Raw genomic sequence first — 27,709 nt, forward strand, 5'->3', positions numbered from 1 at the left:
CTGCACAGTCAAGACTGAGATAGCTGCACTACAGATCACAGTCAGCAAGCCAAGAAAATATATTACTAAGACTACTTTTGGAGGTAGTTGTATAGAATCAGGGCAATTAGCAGTGAGCTTGGATATGCCCACATTAAGAAATACTGGTGGTCAGGTCCCACTAGTTTTTAGGAGGCTGTGGTATACAATCTGACACCCCCTTTACAATGTGAAAGCAGTAGTGAACTTAGATATGGCTTGAGTAAGAAAGACAGAAATCTGGAAATATACTAGTGGTCCCACTAGTTTTTTGGGGGGCTGTGGGATACAATCTGTTGGTGGCTGCACCTATACACTCTGTGACATCCCCTTTACACTGCGCAAGCAGTAGAGAACTTAGAGATGGCTTGAGTAAGAAATACAGAAATCTGGAAATATACTAGTGGTCCCACTAGATTTTGGAGGGCTGTGGGATACAATCTGGTAGTGGCTGCTCCAATACACACTGTGACATCCCTTTACAATGAGCAGTGAAGTTCTATGCAGGTGTACTACAAATCCCAGCAATACAATGTACTACAGCAGCACCACCAGCCACAAAATCATAAAAGAGTACTGAGCACTTCTTAGGGGTCTATATGCAACACCTAATGTCCCCTTTCTGCCAGCAGCCGATCACCACAGTGTGCTGCTTAAATCGTGGTAGCTGCACTGCAATTCCCAGCCAGCAGTCTCTAGTAATACAATTTAAAAAGGATTTGAAGCCCTTTACAAGGGCTGTTTGGTTGTTTCGCTAGTATTCCCTGCCTACTGGAACGCTAATTCCCTCCCTTACGCTCTCCCTGACCAGCAGCAGCTCTGTCCCTAATCTCTTCCAACATACGTCTGAAGCGAGCACTACTGGCCGCAATTTTTATATGGCAGGGTCATCTGATCTGGCCAACCAATCACTGCTATCGACATGTATGGGTCCCATGTGATCGCAGAGTCTCCTGCAGGTTTATTGGCTGAGAAATAGCGATCAAACTTACAGGAAACGGATGATGAGATTTTTCTCAAGTATCGTGAGATGCTCGTCCGAGTAACGAGTACAATCGAGTACCCCAATATTCGAACAAGTACCATGTTCGCTCATCACTAGAAACAAAGCTTAGAAAACTCTTATCTGTTTTTATGTTTCCATAGGGCTGAAGACACTACGAAAAAGATAGTTTTCTTACCTCCATCCTGAGGGCACGACATCTGCATCTAGTCCTGCATCAGCATCTCTACATCCTGCTGGTCAGATAGTGTAAAGTTGCTCAAGAACCTTAATGGTTCCAACGAGAGCAACCTACTACCTTCTAGGTCATGATTTAGTGATCATATTGGTGTGAAACAAGTAAATAATCTTCTCAAGCTTTATCTACAAGTCGCGTTATGGAGGCCCCATCCTAGGAAGAGGTTAATCTAACTGGACTGGGTCAACTTGAATCATCTGTATCCCTTAGCAATGGTGAACTAAAACCTTCATACCTTAGTGAACAAATCAAACTAGAAAATATTTTATTCCTAATTCAGGAAAAGTGAAGACTACTTATTTTTTATATGGTTAAGGGGATTTAAAAGCCAAAAATATATAATCTTGAATTGGTTAAAGGGGTTCTTTCATTACAACTATATGTAAAACAGTAGTTCATTAAAAGTTAAGAAACATTGTAATTGATTCCATTTATCTTTTTTCTTGTGTCTCCCTGCTAATCCCTCTGTCATGTTTACAGCTGTTGGCTAGGTTTTCATCCACTATTCTGTGATGTTGGCAGTGGCTGGCCTGATGAATCACTGCTTCACTGCTCTGCTCTGGGCACGGCTTCCCTGCTCCACCACCTCATCTGTAGTAATCTGTCTAAACACTGACAGCTCACAGCCCTGTGGAGCTGTCAGGATGGGACTTTGGCATAGAAGAGCTGCACACAGAATAGCTGTGTGCAGAGCAGTGGAGCACATTGCTGCATGCCAGAACAGCCAATGACTGTGGAGGTGCCTGTTTTCCGCCCAATACAGGAAGTGAAATCAGGAGCATGAAGAGAAGTAATTTTGGCATCTGAGAATACCCCTTTATATAAGACACTCTGAGTGAAATGTAAATAACACAAAAAGAAAGCAGAAAACAGAGAAAAGCTTTGTATAATCCTAAATATAGAAAAAACATCCCCAGGATAAGATCAATACTTCAACATGGTTGACATTATTCAAAACTAGCATAAACTAGTAACATTTAGGGTCCATTTACACAGAAAGATTATCTGAAAGATTACCTGCCAAAGATTTGAAGCCAAAGCCAGAAACAGACTATAAACAGAGATCAGGTCATAAAGGAAACACTGAGATTTCTCCTCTTTTCAAATCCATTACTGGCTTTGACTTTAAATCTTTGGCAGATCTGTCAGATAATCTCTCTGTGTAAATGCACCATTAGGCATGTTTGATATGGTTAGGATAATTTAAATAATAGGGCAGGGGAAGGGGTAAAATATGGCTACCTATTTTAAAATTTTACTTGCAGAAGTACTGCAGCATTGCCCCATTTGCTTGCTTCAAACTGCAAGGATTCCTGTCGATCTAAAACTGAGACCCCTTTGCGGTCGACCTCTCTTGATCTATTGAACCTCCACAAGAAACTGTGGGCTAGAGCAGACAAAATAAATTACCAATCCAAACGTTTTTACCCAAGGATAATCTTTTCCTTTTCTTTCATTTAACTTACTAAAAAAATCGAAATCATTTCACCTTGATGTCCTAAATGACTTTTAAAAATTAATTTGGCTGAGGTCACACTGCATTTCATCAGGTTTTTTGGCATCTGTTTTGATATGTTTTTTTTCACTTAATTCCATTATTAAAAAAAGGATCAAAAACAGATCAAACTGCATCCTTTTTTAGTGGTTTTTTTCTTCTTCATTTTTTGATAATGAAAGTCAATGGATCAAAATGGATGCATAGAAATACATTTGTTTTTTTCAGTTTTTTTTGTTGTTGCAAAAAATAAAAAATAAAAAAAGAAAAAACAAACTCCAAAAATGCAGTGTGAACCCAGCCTAAATGAAATAAAGAATAAAATCTGTAGGAAATGGCCTGTAAAAGTACTTTAAAACTAATAAATGTAATAAAAAAAAAAAAGTAAATGACTTAGTCCTAAAATATTTTCCATGTATTTATGTGTTTATGGAACACTATTGTGCAATATATTGTTGACAGTTTTAATCCATGTCCAGATGGGGATATTCTGGTATTGTGACTCATCAAAGTAAAAAACATTCATTTACATGATGGGAATAGGTAAAATGGCTTTTTCATATGACAAAAAAAGAAAATCTCCCCTGAATCATACTGTTTACTTTGCTATCTTCCATAGCAAAGTACCATATTTATTTGTAAATGGAAAGATTGCAAAAAGAACTCTGTCAAAACAGTAGAACACATAAGGAAGGCATCTAGCATACTTTGCTTCTGTATTTCAAAATAAGTAGAGGAAATGGTAACCATTATAGATCTAACAGAGGCTGTCATCAAGCTTTCCCAGACAGGCAGTGTATCACTTTCTAACCAGATTGTCATTGTAGTTTCCAGAAAAGAGAATGAGAACCCCTTTGGGAGCTGTGTGGTGGCTGCTTCCATCAACTTTTGGAAAACATGACGGGGGAAACACATAAAGCTTAGGACTTCAAGAACTTCACAGAAGACGATTCAATACTTGTATTATTTATATTTTAGAAGGGAATGCTTTGTATGAATTGACATCTTGTGGGATTTAAAATGCCCTCTTGCTAAGAAAAAAATTGATCAGAGATGTATAGTATTTATTTTCCTCAGGTAAGGCTAGAAATAAATCACAATCATGAGTGTATTAATTGTATGGAACCAGGGAGGTCATGCTACAAATAAAGGTAAGCTTCATAGCCCAGTTTGGCAGTCTCCTTAAGGAGACACACTACAATGTTAAAAGCATCTCACGCGCTAGACAGCACTCTCTGTATTGATGTGTTACAAGAACCCCGAACAGCTTTCTAAAGATGGGTAACTTCCCCTTCTGGTGGACATTCTGACTTATAATCCCCAAACGTGGTTAAGGCTCTTTAACCCCTTAAGGTCCAAGCCAATTTTCGTTTTTGCGCTTTTGCTTTTTCCATTTTATGTTTAAAAGTCCATAGCGCTTGCATTTTTTCACCTAGAGACTTATATGAGCGCTTATTTTTTGCGAAACCAATTGTACTTTGCAATTACAGGCATCATTTTTCCATAAAATATGTTGTGAAACCGGAAAAAAATAATTTGCGCTGTCAAATTGAAAAAAAAACGAATTTGTTTTGATTTCGGGGAGTTTTGCATTTACGCCGTTTGCCCTATGGTAAAACTGACTTGTTATGCATGTTCCTCAAGTCGTTACGATTACTATGATATATAACATGTATAACTTATATTGTATCGGATGGCCTGTAAAAAATTCAAACCGTTGTTAACAAATATATGTCACTTAAAATCGCTCCATTCCCAGGCTTATAGCGCTTTTATCCTTTGGTCTATGGGGCTGTGTGAGGTGTCAGTTTTTGCGCCATGATGCGTTCTTTCTATCGGTACCTTGATTGCGCATATACGACTTTTTGATCACTTTTTATTACATTTTTTCTGGATTTGATGCGACCGAAAATGCGCAATTTTGCACTTTGGAATTTTTTTGCGCTTACGCCGTTTACCGTGCGAGATCAGGAATGTGATTAATTAATAGTTCGGGCGATTACGCGCATGGCGATACTAAATATGTTTATTTATTTATTTATTTATTAATTTATATTTATAAAATGGGAAAAGGGGGGTGATTTGGACTTTTATTAGGGGAGGGGATTTTTTATTAATAAAAACACTTTTTTACTTTTTTTTTTACATGGACTAGAAGCCCCCCTGGGGGGCTTGTATATACATAGCACTGATCTCTCATAGAGATCAATGCTGTGTATATACACAGCAAAGATCCATGAGATCGGTCATAGATTGCTATGGCCTGCTGCAGGCCATAGCAATCTACTGCCGAGCCGGGATCAGCGTCATTCCGACGCTGAGGCCCGGCACGGCCAGAAGAACGGATCTCGATGCGATCGCGGGGGGGGAGATCCGACCCACTAAACACCAGGGATGTTGTGCATAAAGCACTTCAATGCAGCTGTCAGGTTTGACAGCTGCATTGAAGTGCTTAATTAGCCGGCGTGGCAACGGGACCCGTGCCGGCTAACAGAGGCACTGCCCGGCTGCACGTGTCAGCCAGGATCAGCGCCGTTCAGAGCGGGGGCCCGGCGGAACCCCGCTCTGAACACCCCCCGCGGCGCCATGACGTATTAGATACGTCATGGGTCGCTAAGGGGTTAAGGGTCAAACTTTGATTTGAAAGAACGCTACCTTCTGGAAATGAGCTTGAAGAAGGACAGTGTTCATAAATTACTATTTCAGTGTCCCACTGGGGGCCCTGCGATGCCTGTGGTTAGGTGTTGGCTACCTGTGCCTTATTACATGTGTGTTTTATATTTAGTGGTAGCTTGGTTTAAGAGTAACTTGGATTAAGAGCGTTTTGCCAGAAGAGCTCACAGTCTTTCAAAATTGTAACTTAAAGGGGTACTCCAGTGAAAATCTTTTTCTTTCAAATCAACTGAAATAGGAAAGTTATATAGATTTGTAATTTACCTCTATTAAAAAATCTCAAGTATTCCCATACTTATTAGTTACTATATGTCATACATATATGACATATAGTTACTATTTGTCAATTGTTTTATTTTCAGTCGGACACAATGCTCTCTACTGACATCTCTGGCCGAGACAGGAACTTTGTCTCGGTTTCTATGAATCCCCATAGAAAACCTCTCCTGCTCTGGATAGTTCCCGTCTTGGCCAGAGATGTCAGTAGAGAGCACTTTGTCAGACTAAAAATAAAATATTTCCTCCTTGACTTATAGTAGCTAATACGTATGGGAAGACTTGAGATTTTTTAATAGAAGTAAATTACAAATCTATATAACTTTCCGACATCAGTTGATTTGAAAGAAAAAGATTTTCGCTGGACAACCCCTTTAAGAGCATTGCTTTGGTTTACGAGCTCCCTGAACTGGGTGGGAGGAAAAGTTGGGGAGGGGCATGGTCTTTATAGCCGGGTCTATAGCACTGTACTCTGACCCAGGAAGTCTTCCTCAACTAACAAATCATAGCAGATCCACTTCAAGCTGGGGCTTGCATCAGGGGACAGGACTGGGGGGGGGGAATCTCTTCAGAGTTGTAACCCCTTTCTCCCCAGTCAGAGTGCTGCATGCATGTGCCCACATATGCCCTGCTCATTCCTTCATGCTCCCTGCAGTCTCTGTCAGCCCTGGTGTTTCCCATCCTCTTCAGTCCTGCTATTATGAGCCTGCACTTACACTCAGCTATACAGACTGTTGCTATAATGTGCCTGCACTCACACTCAGCTATACACATTACTGCTATAATGTGCCTGCACACACGCCATTTACACTGCTGTATAGAAAAGTTTCTGTCACTGTCCTCCTGCACAGCTCTGTGGTTCTCACTACCTGATTGGTCCATGCTGAACACCCCCCCCCCCCCCCCTCCCCATTGTGATCGTGTGACAACACAGACTTCTGACAGCAGCCCTGCTTCTCTATTCTAGCCTGCTGTACTACACTACTGCATTATGGGAGTCTGCACCTTCATTCTGAATCTACAAACTGCTGATGTTTTTTTCATTCTTATGCATTATACATTATACTCCACATGCTGATTGGCTATACTCTATAGTAATTTATATCTATGTTATAATATGACATATCCAGATTTCTAAATGATTGTTTTACCTGTTATCTAAGTGATTTAGATTACAAGCATGGTCCCGAAATCAATTATGCTCGTAATCCAAGGCACCACTGTATTTGTATTCTTCAACTGTAATCTCATTTTGATATGCTTTCACTGTCATTACATTTGTACCTAATATGGCTGGAAGCCATACAGTTAACCTCTTCTCACCAAACACACCCACACACCCCTAATTAGGAAACCTTCTAAAGAGTATGGTGGAGCTTGCTTGGTAACCATCCTCTACTGAAGGAAGGAAAGTTTGGTAAATCTAAAGTAGTCAGCAAGCTATCCTTTCCGTGAGGTGGAAAGTGATTCCGTCAATCACACAGCATAGTTTAGAATAGCTTGGGACTACACTACTCCTGCTAATATACCTGTTTATTATATTTACCTATATATAGGTGTATATATATGTGTATATACCTATATAAGTCAAATTGAGGTTCTGACATCGACCTGCAGCCTATAAGCCACAAAGGCAAAATCCCTGCTTTGGCTGAGCAATGATATGACATCATCATGCATGCCTGGGGATGCCATCTCTGCTGCTCATAGGCTGCAGCCCTAAAGAGAGAAATGAAAGCTCAGGCTAGGTAAGCATTAATTTTATATTTTACGTTAGGTCACGGGGGAGCATTATTACTATATGGGGGGGGGGGGATAAGACAGGGGGCATTATTTCTGTATGGGGCATGATTACTGCATGGGAGTACAGGGGGTGCTATTAGTGTATGGAGGCATGAAAGCATTACAGATGGGGCACTGTTACTCTATGGGGACTCCGGAGGCATTATTACCACAAAGTAGTTTAAGGGCATTTAATATTGTATTAGGGCACAGTAGGAACATTACACAAGGGCTAGGAGGGGCATTATAAAAGTATTGATGTACTATAGGTGCATTTTTTGTTAGTGCACTATTACATTATGGTAACTAATGGGGTACCATAATCTGCAGGGATGAAATGCAGTTGGAATGTCAGGATTGTGCTGTAACCTGGTGTGAACTGAACCTGTTTTTGCTTCTGTGTGCCACACCCGCTTGCTTCTCAGCTATCTGGCAATGCGGGAGTTAATCTGATTTTCTAGGAGACTTGATCTTTCCAGCTGAGTAGGTCTTTAGGCTGACAGGAATCTTTGCCTATCTGGAACCTGGCTATCTGAGCGCCGGTCCAATGGGGATTCGGACTGGGCTCTGGTCCAGTATAAAAAGGAAGCTAAGACAGAGTTCCAGTGCTGGTTATTAGCTTAATACCATGATCCCAGCTCAGGGAACGCCAACGTGGTTGTCCACGGCCGCCTAGGGCCGACTGAGGCAAGCAGGTAGGGACAGTGGGTGGGTTCAGACCTAGGGCCCACTGTCTTGTCGTGTCTGTACCTCCCTGTCCTGACAGAATAACCAGCCCAAACTGCCTTGGGGTCATGGACGCCCTGACAACGATAGTGGACTGTATGCAGCAGCTCAATATCTCAGTCCAGGAGCTTGCTGAACGGGTCCAGGTACAAGAGACGGTTCCCCGACAAATTACCATGACCTCCCCGGTACCTCCTGAGCCTCCCGTCCAGCTCCCGGAGAAATTCCAGGGGGACAGGAGAAGCTTCCACGCCTTCCGGGAAGGTTGTAAACTATTTTTTAGACTGCGTCCTCGCTCCTCAGGTAACGAGGCTCAGAGAGTGGGTATTGTTATGTTCCTTCTCCTGGGACCCCCCCAGGAGTGGGCTTTTTCTTTGTCACCTGACTCCCCTGACTTGCAGACAGTCAACCGGTTCTTCTCTGCATTGGGACTGCTTTATGATGACCCGGACAGTGCAGCTAATGCTGAGCGACACCTGACTATGCTACGGCAAGGTGACCGACCGGTTGAGGACTACTGCTCGGAGTTCAGGCAGTGGAGCGGTCCTTCCATGTGGATCGACTCTGCCCTCCGGTTCCAATTCCGGGCCGGGTTGAGCGACAGACTTAAAGACATGTTAGTGGCCTATCCGACGCCTGGCACCCTTGAGGAAAGCATGACCCTGGCCATTAGGGTAGACCGACGATTGAGGGACCGACAGCAGGAAAGGGGTACTTTAGACCATACCAGAACCTCCTTCCCTAAACCTTTCCCACCTATGATACCCACTCTGGGAGAAACCATGCAAGGAGACGCCAAGACTAGATGAGCTCACCGACTTCTGAGCAACCTCTGCCTATACTGTGGCAAGGCTGGACATCGTGTAAGAGGATGTCATTCCAGGCCGGTGCCACCACCAGAAAACTCCAGGCGCCTGAGTGACTATCGAGGGGGTCACTCAGGCGCACAGGTAACCTTCTCCAAAAAGAACAAGCTCTTATTGCCTATTTCTCTGATGTTGGGGGGAAGATGTATTTCTGGGTATGCCCAGGTCGATTCTGGGTCTTCTGCAAATTTTATTAACCCCATTTTCTGGTGAAGTTTAGAGGTATGTCCCCTGCTGCTCAAGTGTCCAGTAAATGTCACTGGAGCAGACTCTGCCCCGTTTGCTCAAGGGAATGTACAGTATGTTACCCCCTGCCTTGAAGTTAAAGTGGGGTCTGTTCATGTTGAAACCCTGGATTTTCTTCTCATGCAAAATCTTTCTTCTGATGTGATTTTAGGTTTACCCTGGCTGGAAGCACATAATCCTGTATTTGATTGGTCCAGCAGGGAACTTGTTCGATGGGGGCCTAAGTGTGCCTCCCATTGCGTTGCTGTGTCTCTTGCAGAATGTTCCCCTGGGGAGGGAGAAATTCATGAGTTCTTGTCTGATTATGTGGATGTGTTTGATGAAAGTGCAGTGGACGGAATGCCTCCCCACAGACCATATGACTGTTCGATTGATTTAATTCCCGATGCCAAATATCCCAAGGGTCGTATCTTCAATCTGTATTGTCCTGAGAGGGAGGCCATGCGGGAGTATATTGAGGATAGTCTCCGTAAGGGCCACATTCGCCCATCTTCCTTTCCTCTGGGGGCGAGATTCTTTTTTGTGGGTAAAAAGGTTGGTGGGCTTCGGCCCTGTATAGACTACCAGGAGTTGAACAAGATCACTGTTAAGAACCAAAACCTGCTACCCCTAATTCCTGACTTGTTCAACCAGATAGTGGGTGCTAAATGGTTCTCCAAGATTGACTTGTGGGGAGCATACAACTTGATAAGGATCAAGGAGGGTGATGAATGCAAGACTGCTTTCAATACCCCTGAAGTGCATTTTGAATACCTTGTTATGCCTTTCGGCTTATGCAATGCCCCAGCAGTCTTCCAGCACTTCGTAAAGGATGTATTCCGAAAGTATCTGGGTTGTTTTCTGGTTGTGTATCTTGATGATATTTTAATTTTTTTCTCCCAATTGGTCCTCACACATCCTGCATGTCCGTACAGTCATGGAGCTTCTGAGAGCCAATAACCTTTGTGCGAAGCTGTCGAAATGCCAGTTTGGTATACAGGAAGTCTCATTTCTGGGGTACAAAATAACTTCAAACTCGTTTGGTATGGACCCCCTTAAGGTCATAGCCATCGAAAACTGGGAGCGACCCAATAACCTGAAGGCTCTGCAGAGGTTTTTGGGGTTTGCCAATTATTATAGAAAATTCATTAAGGGGTTTTTGCTTATAGCCAAACCCCTCACTGTTTTAACCAGGAAGGGAGCGGATCTGGTAAACTGGACCCCAGACGCTATCAGGGCATTCAACAAACTAAGACAATGTTTCTCAGAGGCTCCAGTACTGGCACAACCGTATTTTGAGCGTCCTTTTATTGGGGAGGTGGACGCATCTGAGGTGGGGGTAGGAGCGGTCCTGTCTCAAGGGTCAGCTACTCTTACCAACCTCCGGCCCATTGCTTTCTTCTCTAGGAAGTTCTCTAACGCAGAGTGTAACTACGATATTGGGAACAGAGAGTTACTAGCTATAAAAATGGCATTTGACGAATGGAGACACTTCCTAGAGGGGGCAAAACATAAGTGGTTGTGCTTACCAATCACAAAAAATCTACTATACTTAGATAAAGCTAACTGTCTCACACCAAGGCAGGCCAGATGGGCCCTGTTTTTTACTTGCTTCAACTTCGAGATCAGCTATTGGCCTGGCTCCAAAAAAGTCAAAGCTGATGCTTTGTCTCGCAGCTTTGACCTCGAGAGCACTCATAGGGACCAGCCCGATACTATTCTGAACCCTGGTGTAGTAGTGGCTGTCTTACAACCTGACCTGTTGACTTTGATTGCAGAGTCTCAGTCCCTTGCATCCCAGAATACTCCAGAAACTCTATTGTTTGTACCCCCAAACCTTCGTTTACGGGTCTTGGAGGAGATTCATTGTTCGGTGTTGGCTGGTCACCCGGGGGTGGCAGGAACTAAGTATTTGCTCGCGCGTCATTACTGGTGGCCTTCCTGGGCCCGAGACGTAAAGTCTTTTGTTGACGCTTGTGAGACCTGTGCTCGGTCTAAGGTTCCCCGTAGGCCACCTGATGATCTCTTACGTCCTCTGCCGGTGCCTACGAGACCTTGGACACACATTTCAATGGATTTTATCACTGACCTGCCGCTGTCTAAGGGAAAAACTGTAATTTGGGTTGTTGTGGATAGATTTTCTAAGATGTGCCATCTCATCCCTCCGTGTAAACTGCCTAATGCGCGCACCTTAGCTACATTGTTTATTATTCACATTTTGCGCCTTCATGGTATCCCTGAAAATATTGTGTTCTGTGGGCGGTTGGGAATCTCCTTGTCCTTCTCGTCAGCCTTCCAACCACAGACGAATGGGCAGACCAAGAGAATCAACCAGTCTCTAGAGCAATTTCTGAGATGTTTCGTGGCTGATGCCCAAGACAAATGGAGGGACTTTATCTCTTTGGCAGAGTTTGCCTTAAACAATCAGGAACAACGTTCAATTAAAATGTCGCCGTTCTTTTGCAATTACGGTTTTAACCCTAGGTACTCTTCTACTCAATTCGCAGATTCAGTTAACCCTTCGGCTGAAGCCTTGTTCACGAAACTGTGCACAGTTTGGGCCCAAGCTCATCAGAGCTTGGTTAAAGCCCAAGAGTTATATCAAAAACATGCTAATAAAAGACGCATACCTGGCCATCAATACGTACTGGGGGAAAAGGTCTGGCTCTCTACCAGGAATCTTAGGTTAAGAGTACAGTCTGCTAAACTAGCACCCAAATATATCGGTCCGTATACCATTGTGGAAGTTATTAATCCTGTGACTTTAAGATTAAAACTGCCTGAATCACTTTGAATTCACAATGTGTTTCATAAGGCTCTCCTAAAAAAGTATGTTCCTCCAGTGTCTCCGTCATCTCCCCCTGCTCCACTCATCATCCAGGGTGAGTTGGAGTATGAGGTGGAGAAGATTCTGAATTCTCGTTGGGTACAAGGTTCATTGCAATATCTAGTCCACTGGAAGGGCTTTGGGCCAGAGGAACGAACGTGGGTTTCTGTCAAAGACATGCATGCTCCTCGCTTGGTTCGGCGATACCACGTACTAAATCCTTCCAAGCCTGGTCCATTGGATAAGGGTCCTGAGGCCTCTCGTAAGAGGGGGGGGGGGGTACTGTCAGGATTGTGCTGTAACCTGGTGTGAACTGAACCTGTTTTTGCTTCTGTGTGCCACACCCGCTTGCTTCTCAGCTATCTGGCAATGCGGGAGTTAATCTGATTTTCTAGGAGACTTGATCTTTCCAGCTGAGTAGGTCTTTAGGCTGACAGGAATCTCTGCCTATCTGGAACCTGGATATCTGAGCGCCGGTCCAATGGGGATTCGGACTGGGCTCTGGTTCAGTATAAAAAGGAAGCTAAGACAGAGTTCCAGTGCTGGTTATTAGCTTAATACCCTGATCCCAGCTTCCCTTGTCTACTCCTGCGATCCCCACTCCCAATCCCTCTGTTTTGCTCGACTTGATACCTGACCTCCTGCCTGACTTTTTGACTACCCGTTTGCTTGCTGATTTTGTACTGCGCTGCCTGTTTGGATTTTTTGACCCGGCTTGTTTGACTATTCTTTTGTGTTGTTTGTCCGTCTTGTTCCGTGTGCACGTATTTAGCGCAGGGAACGTCAACGTGGTTGTCCACTTAATGGCTATTAAGGCCTTATTCACAGGTAACCTAATCAGTAGGTTACAAGGACGCAAACCAATGCTGAACAAAAAGGACATGTCCCAGTGCGGACCCACTCTCTCATAGAAATCAATGGGATCTGCTATTTTTTATGGATCGTAACCTGTTTGGCATCCGTATTTCTGTAAAAAAGGAAAATGAGTTATAATTGACATGTTGAAAAAAAAAAGGATTTACAGAAACACGGATGCACTATGGATGCACTACATATGCCAAATCTGTAATTGTTAGCGTATTTTACGGGTGGATAACGGGAAGAATCTACGAACTTGAAAAAAAATACTAAATGTGTGCTTAAGGACTAACTCCTCTCTAGCTCCTCATGATCATAGCCTCTCTCTGTGCATCTCACAACTCACTACTCTCAACTCGCATATTTCAAAGCAAGGTTTAAATAAGTTCTGGTTTACTAAAGGTGCTTGGGCCAACAGGTGGTGGCAAGCAAGCGCCAAACTATGTGATTGATGCTTGTTTGCTGTGCCACAAGGCACAATCAATTGTGTATCCCATTCAATGCATCATTGTCACCTGCACATTACCTGTTGACATTGGGCGATGTGCAGCCCAGAAAGACATATTGAATTAGCCGCACAAAAAGAAAAAAACAATAAACAACTGTTTGCTCATTTGTCATCTGATTGCTGGCCCCTTCATATGGGAATGCTCATTTGCCCTATGATAGGCCCATGTAAAATGGCCTCTATGCTACCTATGCCAGAAGATTCTGAATATTAGTTAAGAAAGTAAAAAAAGAAAGGCTCTAGCTAAGAAGAGAATAGTTGACACATGAACATTGTATCAAAACAATTCAAGTAACTATTCCCATTTGGCCAAAGTAGTTTTGACAGCATGGCCTTCAGTTTTCTGTGATATGGCCTTCAATTTTCTGTGATATGGCAAATGCTTTGAGAGGAGGGATGGTTGGGATCATGTGAGAGTTGCCCTGCCTCATCCTAAATGTATAGAGAGGGAGGAAAAAATATATAGGAGGACAGCACCTTGTGTAATCCTATGGATCAAAAAGTGGTTCCCACTTTGTAAATCCCCAACATTGGTTTCTTATGGGCTGTGTGGACATGTGACGGGAAAAGTGCTCGAGGGGATGTACATCTCACCCAGGTTAATACATAGCGTGAGATGGTGAGTCCAGGAGGCATCGGTGCTCAGCAGTGTTATGCTGCTGAGCTATTATTTATTATTGCCGGGCCTGGACTTACATGGAATGGCAGGTAGGTTTTGGTAGTGGAACTTGCCATTCCCTTCCCCCGATCCAGTATGGGTTTTGGGATCAGGTGAGCTCTGATCCCAATCAGCCTGAGAAGGCAAAAGGTGTGCTCAGTGTGCAGGGAAAGGCTCTCAGACAGGAGTAAACAGCCTGCGTGGTCTGTTTGGTGAGAGCTGGGAAGACAGCCGCTGCTGGGGCCTGTTCACACCCCGCAATACTGCCGACTGAAGTGCCAGAGAGGTAACCTGCTTTGTTAGTTAGCGCCCAGACGGGCAAGACCTTTTGTTTTGTTCTTAAAGCACAGTGTTGCTATATTTCTGTTATGGACTGTTTATGCTGCAAATAAACGCCAAGCTGTTATTTTACAAGTCCAAGTCTGCTGTGAACTGTGTCCAAACACACCATCCCCCGGGAAGATCCCTACAATTGGTGCTGCGGAGCGGGCAAAATGGTTGCTAGGGGCAACGGTGTGCATCAACTTGGCTACAGCTGCTTATGTCCTGGGTGAAGGCTGCGGCTTCACTCCAAAAACAGACAAGCAACATGGAGGAGATGATGAAGCAGTTAATGCAAGTGAGTTTGCAACAACAACAGGCTCAGGCAGCCGCTAAACAGGATCAGGCAGCCGCTAACCTTCGCCATGAGCAGGCTAATAGGCTGCAACAACAAGCTCTAACAGACGCTAACCTGCGCCATGAGCAAGCGATGGCTCAACAACAGAGACTTATTGAGCACCTGATAGCAAAGCAAGAGGCGTCTGCAGGTGCTAATCCCCAGCTGGTGGCAGCAGCCGCGCCAGAGACTTTGTCTGTGAGAAGAGCTGTGCAGCGTGCGCTGCAAAAGATGACTGCTGATGACGATATTGAGGCCTACTTAACTGTCTTTGAGCGTGTGGCTGAGCGAGAAAAGTTACCCTCCACTGAGTGGGCAGAAGTCATTGCTCCCTATTTAACAGGCAAACCTCAAAAGGCCTACTATGACCTCAGTGAGCAAGAGGTCAAGGACTATCCTCGGCTAAGAGCAGAGATACTCGTCCGACTAGGAGTTACTGCTGCTGTCCGTGCCCGGAGGGTCCGCAACTGGAGCTACAGTTGGGACAAGTCAGCGAGATCCCAGATGTACGACCTGATCCATTTGGCAAGAAAGTGGTTGGAGCCAGACACTTCTACTCCTGCCCAGATCCTAGAGAGGGTCGTGATGGATCGCTATCTACGAGCACTCCCTGCTGATCTGCAACGCTGGGTGGGACAAGGTGACCCTAGGAGTGCCGACGAACTTGTCAACCTTGTGGAGAGGTTCCAGGCGACCGAGGACTACCTCCGTGATGTTCCTGCAGCACCGTCACCTCCCCGGAGTGCCAGATCTGCGCCTTCAGCTGGTAAGAGACTTCCATCTATTGGGGGAGTGTGGAGGGGTGCTGATAGAGGGAAGAGCGCTCAGGAGGTGTCTCAGGGGCAAAAGACTGGTGATGGTCCCCGGTGGCTAAGTGGCCCTAAAAAGGACTCCCTGCCAAGGAGACCAGGCCCTATCCAGTGCTGGAGATGCCATGAGACGGGTCATATGTCTGCCCATTGCCCTCTTACCACTGAGCCCATGGAGTGTGACGCTATTTGCGGAGCCGTCTTTTGTTGCAGTCACTGGACTAGAGACTGAACCACAAGTCTGCAACATTACTGTAAATGACTTCCCTGTTAAGGCGTTGCTGGACTTAGGAAGCCTTGTCACCTTGGTGCATGCCAGTCTGGTGACTGAGGACTTTGTGCCAAAAAGACATATGAGTGTGGTATGCATACATGGTGATACAAAAGTTTACCCTATAGTACTGGCTAATGTCGGGACTGAACTAGGCGCTGTACAATATGAAGTGGGTGTGGTTAAAAACCTTATGCATAATGTGATATTGGGGCGTGATTTTCCGTTGTTCTGGGCTCTATGGGGAAAACAACAATCCCCTGAAAGGAGTGAGGAGACCCCTAAGTCTATTGCATTACCCACGGTCAATGATAAAAATGTACAGGATGAAAATGATGCTTTTCCTTTACAGGTCCTGGCAGGTGAGGAAGAGGCTCCTCCCACTGCGCAGAATGTTCCAGACTTAGAGGTGTCTAGGGATAATTTTGGTACTGCACAATTACAGGACCCCACTCTCAAAAATGCGAGAGAGCAGGTCACTGTTCTGAATGGGGTACCTCAGGAACCAGAAGCTGAGAAAAAGTTTCCACATTTTTCTATGACTAATGATCTCTACTATAGAGTCACTAAAATTAATGATGAGGTTGTGGAACAGCTTCTGGTGCCTAAGTCGTACCGGCGTCAGGTACTCGACATGGCCCATAATCATGTCCTTGGGGGCCACTTGGGGACGGATAAAACGCAGGAGAGAGTCCTCCAGAGGTTTTATTGGCCTGCGATTTATGCTGACATAAAAAAATACTGTGAGTCGTGCCCCATATGTCAGCTTAGCGCCCCAGTGTCGCATTTCCGCAGTCCTTTGGTCCCACTCCCCATCATAGAGGTACCTTTTGACTGGATCGCAATGGACTTGGTGGGTCCCATTGTAAAGTCGACAAGGGGTCACCAGTACATTCTAGTTGTATTAGACTACGCGACCCGCTATCCTGAGGCTGTACCCCTAAGAAACACTGCATCTAAAACAATTGCACGGGAATTGTTTTATATGTTTTCCAGGGTGGGGATCCCCAAGGAAATCTTGACGGACCAAGGTACACCATTTATGTCAAAGGTGATGAAAGAGCTATGCAAACTGTTTAAAATCTCACACCTACGTACCTCTGTATATCACCCACAGACAGACAGGTTAGTGGAGAGGTTTAATAAAACCCTGAAACATATGTTAAAAAAAGTGGTGGAAAAGGATGGTCGTGATTGGGATCACTTACTACCTTACCTGATCTTTTCTATTAGGGAAGTACCCCAAGCGTCCACAGGGTTCTCTCCCTTCGAATTAGTCTATGGTCGTCACCCTAGGGGTTTGTTGGATATAGCGAAAGAGACATGGGAAAGTGAGTCCACCCCATACAAGAGTGTTATAGAGCATGTAGCAAAAATGCAGGACCGTATAGCCACCGTAATGCCCCTAGTAAGGGAACACCTCCAGAGGGCGCAAGAGGGCCAAAGCAGAATTTACAATCACTCTGCAAGAATCAGGACATTTAGCCCAGGTGACCGGGTACTCATACTTGTTCCCACGGTAGAAAGCAAATTCTTAACAAAGTGGCAGGGTCCCTATGAAATTGTAGAGAAGATCAGTGAGGTCAACTACAAGGTGCACCAACCCGGTAGAAGGAAGCCTTTCCAAGTTTATCACATAAACTTGATCAAGCCCTGGAAAGACAGGGAATCCTTGGTGGCGACAAAGCCTGTTGGTCATCTGTCACCACCAATCCCTCCGGTCAGGATTGGTGACACCCTATCAGTGTCCCAGAAGCAGGAAGCTAAGGAGTTCCTGCAGAGAATTAAAGACAAGTTTTCTGACCTACCAGGGCGTACGCATCTCTTAGTCATCATATTGAAACTGTGCCTAGAAGCAGAGTAAACCTGAAGCCCTATAGGATACCAGAAGCACGGAGGGAGGCGGTATCATCCGAGGTAAAACGTATGCTTGACCTAGGAGTCATTGAGGTGTCCCAGAGCGAGTGGTCCAGCCCGATTGTGTTAATCCCAAAGCCCAATGGAACTTGGAGGTTCTGTAATGACTTTAGAAAGTTAAATGAGATCTTCAAGTTCGATGCCTACCCCATGCCCAAGGTAGATGAGTTGATAGAAAGGATGGGTAATGCCAGGTACATAACTACCCTTGATCTCACTAAGGGCTACTGGCAGATTCCCCTCACTCCTGAGGCTAGAGAGAAGACTGCATTCTCCACCCCTGATGGGCTCTTCCAATACGTAGTGATGCCATTCGGGTTACATGGAGCCCCTGCCACTTTTCAGAGGTTGATGGACTTGATTCTGCGACCACATCGTGATTACTCCGCTGCCTACCTCGATGATGTGGTCATTTTTAGCCCGGATTGGGAAAGTCACCTCTGTAAGGTCCAGGCGATGTTAGATGCCATAAGTGATGCGGGGTTAACAATCAATGCAGAGAAGTGTGCACTAGCCTTAGAGGAGGCCAAATACTTGGGCTACATTATTGGGAGGGGGTTAGTGAAACCACAACTAAATAAAATTGAGGCAATACAGAATTGGCCTCAACCCCTCACAAAGAAACAGGTCAGAGCTTTCCTGGGTATTACGGGCTATTACCGAAGGTTTGTGCCGAATTTTGCTTCAGTTGCAGCCCCACTAACTGACCTGACAAAGGGTGCGAAGTCCGCAATGGTGACATGGACTCCAGAGGCTGAGAAGGCTTTTCAAAGCCTTAAGTCTTCCTTGTGCCAACAGTCTGTGCTAGTTACCCCTGACTTTAGGCGAGAGTTTCTAGTACAGACAGATGCCTCTAACACAGGGTTAGGTGCCGTCCTCTCACAGGTCGTGAATGGCAAGGAGCACCCGGTGATGTACTTGAGTAGGAAGCTATCCCCGGCCGAGAAAAACTACGCCATTGTGGAGCGAGAGTGTCTGGCAGTGAAATGGGCCCTAGAGTCCCTGAGGTATCACTTACTAGGCAGGAGATTCAAGTTAGTGACAGACCATGCCCCCCTAACATGAATGAAGCTAAACAAGGAGAAAAACGCGAGGGTGATGTACATCTCACCCAGGTTAATACGTAGCGTGAGATGGTGAGTCCAGGAGGCATCGGTGCTCAGCAGTGTTATGCTGCTGAGCTATTATTTATTATTGCCGGGCCTGGACTTACATGGAATGGCAGGTAGGTTTTGGTAGTGGGACTTGCCATTCCCTTCCCCCGATCCAGTATGGGTTTTGGGATCAGGTGAGCTCTGATCCCAATCAGCCTGAGAAGGCAAAAGGTGTGCTCAGTGTACAGGTCCTTGCTCTCAGACAGGAGTAAACAGCCTGCGTGGTCTGTTTGGTGAGAGCTGGGAAGACAGCCGCTGCTGGGGCCTGTTCACACCCCGCAATACTGCCGACTGAAGTGCCAGAGAGGTAACCTGCTTTGTTAGTTAGCGCCCAGACGGGCAAGACCTTTTGTTTTGTTCTTAAAGCACAGTGTTGCTATATTTCTGTTATGGACTGTTTATGCTGCAAATAAACGCCAAGCTGTTATTTTACAAGTCCAAGTCTGCTGTGAACTGTGTCCAAACACACCATCCCCCGGGAAGATCCCTACAGCTGTTATTGATCCCCTGAGAGCCCCCTCAGTTATTTCCCATTCTCTGCATTTTAGAATGAACAACCAGTTGGGCTGTTTGCCCGTAATACGCACACAGGAACATCTTCCACAACCTCTCTGGTCAATCATAGCTCCGCTCATAGTCCTTTCTACTGTACCATGACAAAGTACTAGTTAAAGTGCACTGAACTGAATGAAAAAGGTGCACTATAGATGACATGTGGAGGAAGAAGGACTTACCAATGTACTGGTGTTGCAAAGGGCTCTGTGAGCAGAAATAAAAAAACAAAACAAAACAAAGAACAGCAACGACACAGCAAGAATGAGGTTATACTAAGCTGCCGCTCGGATGAAAGGAAAGCTCTGATCTACCGTTCATGGGCAGTTCAGATATATGGACAATGGAGAAAGTCTTTGTGGCATTTTTTTGTTTAACGTTTTACTCTCCTCCTTGGCGTTTTTGCAGCTTTGCGGTAGTATTACAAAAAACACAGGAGGCTGAGGGTTTGGCATTTTTTGGGGGCAAACTGTGGCATAAACTTCAATGGAGGTGTTCTGCTTCACTAAAAAATTCCATAGACTATGAAAAAAAACACCAGTGTGATCCCCAGGGGGTTAAATTCACCCCCTTGTGAACCAGACAGTTCTTTGTTACAAGGGGGCAGGCGGGGGAGGGTTAACTTACCCTCTGGTCTTCTTGCAATGAGCGGCTGAGCAGAGACACTGCTTCAGCCACTGATTCCCTGAGATGACACTTATGCATCATTATCTAAGCCAATCAGCAGCTGCAGCGATGTCCTGACTGTAGCTGTTTATTTGCTGTACTGAGAGTTAAAAAGCGGAAGCTCAGCACACATGTAGTTTAGTGTGCCAGGCACTGGTGAAAAATAAAGACGTTGGTGATGAGTATCAACAGGCCCCCTTCTTCCTAAGCACCTAAGCAGTGCACCCATCCCAAGGAAGGGGTGCACTGCTTAACCCCCTTAACCCCCTTCCTTGATGGGATGGGTACAGTGTGAGATCAATGTGGCCCCCACGGAGTCAAGTGAGGATGGCATGCATCCTCACTTAACCCCTTGTGTGTAAGACTGTAAGCAGCATCTGCCAAGATGCTACCTACTGTAAGGTGCAGAATACCTGTTAAAATCATGGGTGTTCTGCTCCTGTTTTTTTTGTGTTTTTCCCTTTTGTTTTTAAGATATGGTGTCCAGAGTCAGATTTGGTGGACTGCGTCAATGACAAGCATTGTTTTTTTTTTTTTTTTTTTTTAAGGGTCAATGAGGGGTGTGGGGGTGTTATATTTTTGCATAAAATACTTTATTGTGTTGTGTTTTTCTTATTACAGGCATATTAGTGGAAGCTGTCTGTTAAAGGATTAAATAAGGTCAGGAGGGAAGAAGACACAGTGAAAGGTTAGTTAGGGGAAAGATCAGAAGCATTGTGAGAAAATATTACTTTACTAAAAAAATTGGAGATGCTCAGAAGAAACTTCCAGCAGATGTGGTTGGTAAATCTACAATAACAGAATTTAAACATGCCTGGGATAAACATATATTTATCCTAAGATAATAGGAAGTGAATTACCAAAAGGACAGACTAGATGGACCAAGTGGTCTTTTTCTGGTGATGTCTGATAGTCGACATCCATAACTAAGTCAGGGCCTAGTGTTAGCCATTATAAAATGGCTAACACTACCCCCCCAATATTACCCTACTACCCACCACACTAGGGGTACTGGGAAGAGCCAGGTATCAGTAGTCCCGGAGCATCAATATTGGTGCTCCTGGACCTGGTGGTGGCAGGCTGGTATTATTAGGCTGGGGAGGGCCAAAAAAAAAATCACCCTTCCCACTCTGGTACAACTAGGCTGCTGCTTTTTGTTTTTTAAACCTGGCTGGTTAAGAAAATGGGGAGAGACCTATGTGTTTTTTCCAAAATTATTTAATTTATTGAAAAAAACGCATATGGTTCCCCCATTTTCATAACAGCCAATCAGAGGCTCAAGCAGTGTCTCTGCTCAGCTGCTGATTTCAAGAAGACTGGGAGAACGCCGGGGGGTGGGGTGTCCCCCTGGAACGGAGCACAGTCTGGCTCACAGGGGGTTAATTTACAAATACCTTACTGACCATATATACTACCAAATGGTAAGAAGTCTTTGAAACAATTGTGATCATTTAAGATTGTTAGACCTTCTATACAACTGTTGAAAGTTCCAGTCTGTTTTTTAAGTTTTTTGGAAGAGGGATTTATTTTTTAATGGTACAAATCTAATTTGTGAACTGAAAGTGGGAACTGTCATATTGTGGATGCAATGCTATATAACATCACTCTATATATCACAATGTTATATTTATCAGTTTAATGTGTAAGTGGAATCCTCTTCCAATTGAGTGAAATTGTGGTTGCAAGCCAGCACAAATATATCCCATTAAAAGCAACAAAGCAGTAATATATTAATTTAAAAGGCACTGAGCTCAGAAGCAGCACTGAGAAAAGGAGAGATTGTTTTTTATGTTCATAATTGTGCTAAAACATGTGTAATTATATCATATACCTTGCTATAAAGCATTTATAAATAGTACAAAGGTGATTGAAAAACACATTAAGCTTTATAGACACGTTGTTATGCTCAGGATATAGAGAAACCGCAAGATTTCTGGCGCCAATGGAAGCCCTTTCAGTTGAGAACGAATTGTCCTGCGGTGTTCATTATTTATAAACCACTAGTACAACAGTCTGTTGGTATCAACCAGGTCAAGTGTTGTCAATCTCACTGGGTGTGGCACAGACTAGCACCGCAGCAATCTCTTGAAGGTTTTTAATTAATATATAAGGGATGTAAAGGTGTCATGTCCAGACTCTGGTGCCCAGAGGCCATCACATATAAAAACACTAATGTATATATACTGCATGGTAGCTGGGAGGCAGGATAAAGATCCGAGCTTGAATGCTTAAACCTAAAGTCCATTCCCTGTGGCTGGAGAAGTTGGATGCCGATCGCTGTATCCATGTTTTTCAGGACTCCCTAGGGCTATAGCAATGGATGCTGTTAAACTGCTAGCCGCTGGGCTGCATTCAGGACATTCCTGCAGCCGATACCTCTGTATAGGCTGCAGGAAAGTTCTTTTTTTACTATTGATTTGCAGTCACCATCAGGTGCGCCTGCAAATCAATTACTCAATCACATCAATGTAATGTGTGGTCACCGCACATTACATTGTGTGAGCAGCTTTTATTTTCGGACGCTGTTCACTGAACAACGTCTGGAAGTAATAGGCAGGTACATAATTTTAACGCCCGTTCTAAAGAACAGGTGTTAACATAACGCTGTGTGAACACTGCGGGTGGCATTGCATTGACTTCAAGTGCATTGTTGAGGGGCGCCTTTTGTAATTGGCGTGCACCTCTTAGTTAATCCAGCTGGATAAATGGGTGGGGCTTTATTTAAGTCTACATATAAGTATGCCCGTCTTAATAAATCTCCTTCTTTGTGTTTTCTTTACACTTAATGGCAATCTGTAGCACCATACAGAGCCATAGAAATAATTTTCTGCAGTCCAAGGTTGCCTAGCAATGTCATGCATTTTCTAACTTCTGGTCATTGTTTTACTCTGGGATCTCCCAGGTGACTGCTGAATCATCACTACGCATTAACTTCAAGTGTCCCTCTTGTTTATCCTTGGGAATCAAGGACCTTTTTCTTTTTGAATCATACAAACAAATAACACATTGCCCCAAGAATCTGTAATGTTAATCCTGTAGAATGGGCTACACCCATAAACATTTATACTGAAAGCTATCCCAGACATATAGTTAGTAATAACATGCATTTATGTAGTATACTTATTATCATCTTCTAATTCTACCAAATTAAAATCTTCTGTGGGATTGGAAAAAATACTGTAGGTGGTGCATACATGTGATAACCACATAGATGCAGGGCAGCACCAGGTGGAAGGAAAACATTTTTTTAGTCTCCCACCTCCCATTTAGACTTGCCAGTAAATCTGGTGTCTTTTCGAAGGGGGGGGGGGGGGGGGGGGGGGGGGGGGGGGGGGGGGGGGGGGGGAAGGGTATGGTGGTATTGGTCAGGTCTGGTGTGGCAGTGTTATTCAGTCACAGGATTATTGGTCATATGCCTATTGGTTATCGCATGAGGGTCTGGTTTCGTCTGCATGTGGTGTCATACAGTTAATATGGGAACATGGCCTAAGACTTATCAGATATCAATATGATGTTCAGAAACTATGAAATGATGATGCCAAATGGTGAGTTAAGATGAGACGTCTTCAGGTCCGGTGCCTAGGGCAGCAGCAGCGGTTAAGATGGTCCTGCATAGATGACAGGCTCATTATAAGCAAGATCAAAAAAATTGGTAAAATCTGAATTCCTCTTTAAAGGAGAAGTCTCCAGCTGAGTTATTGCTCGCTCAGCCGATCAGTGACTGGGGCTTGACACCACCCCAGTCACTGACTGGCTGAGCAGGCAATTGCTTAGCCAGCCATGATGTTGCTGCTGGAAGAGATGTATACCCTATTTCCAGCAGAAGATGACAGCCGTTTGCTGTGACTTGGAGTCGCGAGTTCTCTTGTTTATTATTTTCTTTCACCCCCCTGCCTGCCTGACGATTTTAGTGTTTGTGGGACTTCCTCTTTAAGCCGAAACTTAATAAACTTTTTTGAAGAAATTGTTTATCCATAATTTTCAATTTTTCCACTTCTAACGCAGATTAGCCACTTAGTCTGAGAAAAATTGTAGGAATATTCTGAGTACAACCAACATCAGGCAAATGTATAATTTATTATCTGAGCTTACTATAGCAACAAAAGAAGTAGCAAACGAGTAAATAGAAAATGAGAGGTTGCACAGCAAGTGGTATTAGCATGCTTCGGGGGACTGTGCAAAATGGATTTGGAATCACAGGGACTCATTAAAGATCTGCCTGCTTCTTGCATGTTTGGCTACAGTTTCTGTGTTAAGTTACTGATCCATTGTTGGCTGCAGGGCGACATGGGTTAGGAGCGTTAACTGTTCAACAAGCAAATTCCAAGCTCCATAAATCCTGAGAGTACCTAAGGTGCTGCAATGTGGTAATTAGAACGAACTCTGATAAATAAAATATGGACACTATCACTCAATAAAAATATTGCAAGCAAACCACCTTCAATAGTGGTTGCATTAATATTGCCAGAAGTATAATGAAATGTTTCCTATATTGAAAACATTTATAATTGGGACTGTATAAACATAACATCTGTCGATAGATAAATAGATATGAGAGAGATGGATAGATAGATAGATAGTAGTGCCGTATAGCTTTGGACTGAGAATTTCAGAGCAATTTAGCTTTAGTCACATTCACTTTAGGATACCTGTTTGAAGAGCAGACAAGTGCAGGAACCAGGACGATTGATTCTAATGTCTTGAGTATATTTAGATCAATTTCCCTTTGTCTCATTTGGAAGACGAGCGGGTGTTTACAAATGTTTACAAAGTGCTCTTATGAATGAGTCTTGTGAATTCTCAAGAGTGCAGGACTGACAGGCACAATTAAACATAAACTGAGATGATTCCATGTGAGATCAGACATTGAAGCGGTAATTAGGGAGTCGTGATGTACATCAACATTGAGGATTTCACCTGTCAGTTGCCTACATTCCTATAACATACACCCACTAATGTACACTATATATCCATTAATAAAATTTACCAAAAAATCTGAGAGGAAGCCACCAAACTATCACAAAATAATTTGCTTTCATTGTTTTATCAGTATTTGCTATTTTTAGACTGCTACAAAAACACTGCATCTTAAAGCGACTCTGTACCCACAATCTGTCCCCCCCAAACCGCTTGTACCTTCAGATAGCTGCTTTTACTCCAAGATCTGTCCTGGGATCCGTTCGGCAGGTGATGCAGGTATTGTCCTAAAAAACAACTTTAAAACATGCAGTCCTGTGCCAAACAGCCATGGGAATTATAAATTCTACTGGCAGGATATTTCCTATTCCTCTGCAGTGAACACTGCACAGGTGCCTTAATGATCCAGCCCATGGGCCGTGCTTACATAGGTGAGGAATAGGAGAAAATCTGCCTGGGGCATTCCTAAAGATGTAGAGGGCGAGGAGGAGGGATAGAGTGGATATGCCAGCCTAATGCATAGTCACTCAAGGCCAGGGCTGCAAGTTTAAAAGTTGTTTCTCAGGACAATAACTGCATCACCTGCCGAATGGACCCCAGGACAGATCTTGGAATAAAAGCAGCTATCTGAAGGTACAATCGGTTTGGGGTGGGCAGATTGTTTGTAAAGAGTCGCTTTAAGAATACAATGGGGGGTGGGTGGGGATCAGACTTATCATGACCAGCAACTCATATTCTGTTTTTAAAAATCCTGTACCCTGAGCCCTGGGCAGTCCACCCAACCTGTACCACCTGTCCTCCCCAGTGCACAGACATAATGACGTGGGACCTTACAGTGACGAGCTGGCTCGCATCAGTGTGCTTCCTGTGCATTCTCTATATAGTAGATGATGCTCTCTGTGCATCCCCCATATAGTAGATAGCCCCCTGTGTAGGTCCCCTTTTATCCATGGTCCCCTGTGTAGTCCTTTTTTATTTCATGGTCCCCTGTGCAAATCCTCTAAAGAAGCTAAATAAAAAAACAAAAAACAAAGTTCACTTCCCACAAGCTCCCCCATTGCTTCTGGTGCTGCTTTCCTCAGTTCTCTCTTCTGGAACAGACAGTGTCTGTAACACAAGCTGCCTGTGCCAGAAGAGAGAAAAAGAGAGACCTGGCCAGGGAGTTTGTAGACTACGTGAATAATAATAGCCTCAACATTAAGTTTACATACCAATTCGAACCGTCACAAATTTCTTTTTTGGATATCTCTTTATGTTTCCAACATGGCAGAATTGAGACTGATCTATATAGGAAACCGTCCGCTGGTAATGGACTGCTACATGCACGTAGTCATCATCCGTCACACGTCATTCGCAATCTCCCTATTGGTGAGTTCATTAGAGTTAGAAGGGCCTGCTCAAATGCAACCACATATGAACTCGCATGCACTGACCTAATCGCACGTTTATCCTCTAGGGGTTACCCCATGCACACCATTCAAAGGGCAAAAAGGATAGCGGAAAGCAAGAACAGAACCTATCATCTCAGAGACCGAAATACCTCAAGTACGTCTCCATCACCGGTAACCCCTGCTCCCCTAACTTTTTCCACACCCTATAGCTCACAGTTCAGACAAATAGAGCATACACTACGTAAATACATTCCCCTATAATTTTAGGATGGAAAATGTGAAGCCATTCTATCTGCAGGGGTTCGATGTGTGGCCAGGAGGGGCAGGACAATAGAGAACATTCTTTCACCCACAGTTGTCCATGAACACGAAGTACGAAAGGAAAACTGGTTGACTGTTCGAGGATCCCATAAGTGCTCCATGCCCAGATGCAGATTGTGCGGTCATATCCAGAAGAGTCTCACGTTCCAGTCGGTAAGCACAGGCCAAGTTTTCAACATATCTTCTTTTCTCAACTGCAACACCTCTTATGTTGTTTATCTTGCCTGGTGCTCTGATTGCAACATACAATATGTTGGCAGCACAAAAAGGAAACTAAAACAAAGGATTGCTGAACATATTGCTGATGCATCAGCCGCATCATGTTTTAACTCCCGCAAAGCCATGTCAGGGTTAACTCGACACTTTTTTGATGTCCACCAGGGGGACTGCTGCTCTCTTCGAGTCATCCCTATAGAACGAGTGTTTAAACCAAAACGAGGAGGAGATTGGGTCCGTCTCCTACGCAAGCGAGAGGCTTTTTGGATTCTCCGCTTAGAAACCAGGACACCCAAAGGTTTAAACTTTAAAACGGACCTATCATATCTATACTGATGATTGATGGTTTTTTTTTTTTTTCATGTTTCTCTCATCTATCTGATATGCATTGTGCACACTAGTAGTCATGTGTTATGTCCAGCATTTAGCAATTGTGTCTAATCACATACGTAACTACACCCACCCACGGGGCGTTCCCTTCCCCACTGCATCTAAATGTTTGGCATATATACCTGTGATTCTGTGAAAGTCTGTACTGCCGTGATCAAGGGGGTGTGTTTCCCCGAAACATGTAGGCCTACGTTTTTATCTTTTGTAACTTTTTATATGCCTCATAATAAAGACAACAAAACTTTTTTTGGACGCTGTGGATCTTTTCCTCCTTCTTACTATTTTTACCGGGTG

This window comes from Dendropsophus ebraccatus, chromosome 4 (genome assembly GCF_027789765.1).
Source record: "Dendropsophus ebraccatus isolate aDenEbr1 chromosome 4, aDenEbr1.pat, whole genome shotgun sequence".
Classification (NCBI taxonomy): Eukaryota; Metazoa; Chordata; class Amphibia; order Anura; family Hylidae; genus Dendropsophus; species Dendropsophus ebraccatus.